The following is a 5,085-nucleotide window of genomic DNA, read 5'->3' as shown; positions in this document are numbered from 1 at the left end:
TGAAACATTGAACATACTGATTGAAACATTGAACATGCTGGTTGTAACATTGAACATACTAGTTGTAACATTGAACATACTAATTGTAACATTAAACATACTGGTTGAAACATTGAACATACTGATTGTAACCTTAAGACACTGGCTGTTAGTAACTGCCTCCGTGACCGAACGGTTGCCATGCCGGACTGCCACGCTGAGGTCACAAGTTCGATTCCTGGACCGGCAGAAATATTTGTATGGCCTGCATTTATTTATTTCTCTCGTGAGTTGGGTGTAATTTGTGGTTGATCATGGCACCCGCGACACAGGAGTTTCCCTAGTGCGGGGCTATCTTGAGTGTGTGTGTGTTATATTGAACATACTGGTTGTTACTATGTATTTCAAGGTCATACAGGTGCGAGTGGAGACTTGTTTAAGTGATAATTTTAGAGCTGTTTTATTCCTATTATATTTGAGAAGTATTATTTTACATTTAAGTTAAAACTTTTGAAATAAACATATGCGCTAGACGTGTTTGTTTTTATGTCATCACATCAACTGTTAAATATTTTCGGGTGCGTTAACTTAATTAACCTGAATTAGTTCACCTAGGTGCATTAAGTACACTTTTAGTAAACTTGAATCACCTGGGTGCAATGCTCAGAACACTCATCACACTGTAACCTATTTGTACGGCCCATTGCTGAGTAGAGTCACCTCTCATGCGAGGGTTTAGGCCATAGCTCGCCATACTAGTCCAATGCGGTTTGGGGACTTCATTGTGAACCTTCTTCGACGTTCAGGTTTCATCACGAAGTTTTTCATCACCGTATCTGTACCATGTAACGAGTTGAACCCTGGCATCCAAAAATATAGAGGTGAATACAGTTTACTTCATGTTTATCTAGTGAACCCAGGTGATTTAAGCCACCCAGCACCTAGGTGAATTAAGGTAACGCACCATATCCATCTATTTTAAGTTTCTACGTTAAATGTTTAATAACATTACATATCGCTACCGGTGAAAGAAAACGTTATATAAAAACTGCATACCGTGGACAAAGTACAACCCCTTTGTGTAATTCCCAAATCCGCACTGGACCAGTGTGGGAAACTATGGCCTAAGGTTAAATTACGTACATATCATCACCATGATATTCAATTATTTTTTGTGAAATTGCTCCACTAGTTATAACATATTCCTTCGATCTAGCTGGATTCGAACCAGCGTCTTCTAGCAAACCATGCTAGACGATAAGCCACGGATCGAACCAGCGGACCTGCTTGTTGCAGATATTTGTTTTGAGTTTTAACGACTTCGACCTAAGTGCGTAACTTACATTACCACGGAACAGCGAATTTTTGTGACCATAGGTTAGTAAACCTTGACTATTGTGTAACGCACAAACTAGATTATTATAAGCCAAAAAACAGGCAGTCTTGAGAATTCTCGCAGCTACCGTATCATATCTAGTTTGCACATACGTTACACAAACGATATTATGTACAGGGTCAAGAGCACGTCAAGCTTGACGCAAGATTCAAATCCAACTCTGCTGCTCACGATAAGAGCGGTCCAAAGTGTCAAGCTTGACGTGCTCTTGACTGTACAATTTCGTTACAAAAATCGGCTTTCGTTGTTCCGCAGCAATTACATAATATATTAAGCCATGTCTAGCCGAGGAACAAATACTGGGTTGGTAATAATGATACGATTACGTTAAAGCAAAATAGTGTAGGATACCCCGCGGCAAGATCTATGGACGACCCGAAAGGTAGTGGGCTGGATGCGGGTGGCATAAAACGAGAGAGTTGGCAAGCTCAATAGAGGCTTGTGTTCAGCAGTGGAAACGTATAAAATGATGCAATAATACCGTACACTGTACATAGGCATTGGACCATTTTTCGTTCTCATCTCATTTCGTTCGTTTTCAGTTCGCCAGAGGGCGCCGTAAAGTAAACAATCCGAATTACGTTCGATTTGCTTAAAATTGTTAAAATTGGTTGATTATCTTAGACAATTGGTTAAAAACAATATTGTGTACGTAAATATTATGTGCAAGTGTTTGTAAACTTTTTTATATAGTAAATAACTCAAAATAATATATCAAAGTGTTAAGACTGTATCACTTTAAAAACACTTAAAATCAGTGTAATTTTGTGACAAAATTATTACAACAGCTAATATTAAATGAAATAGTATATATTTGCAAAGATTAATTAAGTGAAACAGTGTTTATTTTAAAGTTTTTAAAAATATTTATCCGTTACGTAGGTACTTAACGTTTGAAATGGTAAATTGGACTTTGGACCCTGTTTAAAACGTGATAAAAAGAAATCCAAACTCAGAGCGCTTCCTACACACGGTTAAATTCACCACTCCGACCAGCGTCGTATTGGTCTAATGGCTGTTGCGGTTGCCTTTAGTATCCAGGTTGCGCGTTCGATCCTGACCGGGTGATACACAAACATTTTATTTTTTATTTTTTATTTAAAAAAATAAGGAATCTGTTTTTTGTTTATTTTTTGACGTGGATTTACAAAAAAAAAAATCACCTTTGAAATAAATAATAAACGGGACTTATTCAGATTTTGGAGTACAGTTTTGATTAAGAAAAATCTGTATAAAATGGAAACGTTGTGCACAAAATGCAAAAGAAATATACATGACAGGCAATGTTTATGCTGCGTAGTGTGTAAGGGTCAATATCATATTGATTGTACTAACGCGTCCAAGCTATTTTGTTTAATGAGCGCGGGAAGTAAGGCAAATTGGAAATGCAACTCGTGCCTTTTGCACGGTCAAAAGGAAGATGACCATTTTCATACACCACCGCCTATGACCACACCCCCTCCAACTTTTAAGTCTCCTCAGTCCTCAACACCGCAAAACTTCGTAACCGTCAGAGACAAAGTACATGTTAATATACCAATTGAGAATACGTTTAGCATCTTATCAAGTGATGAATCATGTGGGGAATCGCAGGAACAGAAAAATGATAACTGCATATTACAACGAAGTTGCCCAGAACTGAATATTAACAACACAGATGAAATGAAAGATATTATACTTAAATTGCAGTCAGACTTAGCATCTGCTGAACAGGAAATAGAGAACTTACTGTCAGAAAATTTTAATTTAAAAAAAAACAAATTCTAAACAAGAGAATCAAATTAGGCACATGAAAAAGATATGTACATCTACCGTAAAAAATCATTCATCGGCGCGAAAGAAACGTAAAAGCCTGCATACTACTAAGTTAAATTACTCACAAGACATAGAGCAACAGACAATGGAGAAAATAAGTAATAATGAAATTGTTAATAATTATAATGATAATGATAAACCAAACACAATAAACAATAAAGAACGACCGGTCGAGCAACAAAAAAATAGGGTGATAATATTGGCCGATGAGCAAGGCACTGGAACTCAACGTATACTACAAGAACTGTTGGGAATCAAATACAATGTTTTCTGTTTCTGCAAACCTGGAGCCAACGTCGTAAATGTGATTTCGTCTTTTACATCAGAAATAAATACTTTGACAAATGAAGATTATGTAATTGTAATTGGTTTCAAGAACGATACAAGCCCATTTGATGTGAAATATCTGTTCACGTCATGGCTCTATTCAATTAAAAATACAAATGTGCTAGTGTGTGAAACCCCTTATAACAAACATTTGAATGAAACAAAACTTAATCAGGAGCTAAGATTTATTTGCAATAATTTTGAAAATTCTGTTTTTATTGATATGAATTTTGCCAGATATGTGCCTAAACGTAAATATTATGCTACCTATTTATGTCGCAATGTACTTAGAGAAATATTGAGAATGTCAAATCATAGAAGGTATAAACAACACATGCTCGCAAAATCTGTAACTGTTACGGTTAATGACGTCTGCACTCAAACCGATAGTACTGTCTTTGTTAATTCGGAGCCACAAGTGGAATATGAAAAACCATCCCAGACACCGTACAAACAGAGTGGTAACATTGTTAATGATCAGTTTTTTCGTGTATAAATCTATTAAAATCCTACATCAGAACATAGATGGCTTAATTAATAAAGCCGATTTATTGACGGTTTGTTTGGATGATATGGAATACATAGGTAAACGTATAGACATATTATGCTTTACAGAACATAACATGGTACCTGATGATATCTGTTTATTACGAATACCAGGTTTTATTATTGCTGCGTCCTACACACGTAACAGTAGAGATGGTGGTTCCTGCATATTAGTTCGAAATGGTCTAAAATTTGAAGTTATCACAAATATTATAAAGTTAAATATACCTAATGTTTTTGAATGCTGTGCGATAGAATTGATTGACCATAAAATAGTAATTCTGTGTGTATATAGAGTACCGAAATGTAAAGATGTTACAAGAAATTTTCAGTCATTTTTGAACCATTTCGATGATGTTCTAAACCTAATTATATCTAGTAACAAAAACAAGATTATAGTATGCGGAGACTTTAATGTAAATATTTTAAAAAAATCCAAATATACCACCTCGTTTATCCAGCTGATCGAGAGCTATAATCTTAAATTATCAGTTAAAGAGCCCACAAGACCCAGAAGTGGAACATGTTTAGATAATGTTATTCATAATATACGCGGTGGAAAAACTGAACTTTGTGAATTAGCTGTTTCGGACCATAAAGCACAACTCATGACATGCCCAGTTAAGCAAACCTGCACATATAATTATTGGTTCTGCATGAAACGAAACTATTGTCAAGAGTATCTCGAAAAATTTAGAAAATATCTAATTAAATTACCTTTTGCAGAAGTTTACGATACTCAGGACGGACAAGAGGCTTTCTCTAGGTTCTATGATTTATTCAAATTACTTTATGATCTATGTTTTCCAATAGTCAAAGTGAAATTTAGGACAGAAGTGCGACCAAAATGGCTCTCTAGGGGCATTAAAAAATGTAGTAAGCGTAAACGATCGCTTCTGTGGCGATATAGATTAACAAAAAGTTCCTCCGATAAGCAAATATTTAAATTATATTCAAAAAGATACAGCCATATAATTAAGTTAACTCAAAAATCGCAAAACAATCATTACATATATACATCG

This window comes from Hyposmocoma kahamanoa, unplaced genomic scaffold, assembly GCF_003589595.1.
Source record: "Hyposmocoma kahamanoa isolate Upper Pololo Valley unplaced genomic scaffold, ASM358959v1 86, whole genome shotgun sequence".
Classification (NCBI taxonomy): Eukaryota; Metazoa; Arthropoda; class Insecta; order Lepidoptera; family Cosmopterigidae; genus Hyposmocoma; species Hyposmocoma kahamanoa.
Note: the sequence above shows the minus strand (reverse complement) of the source record.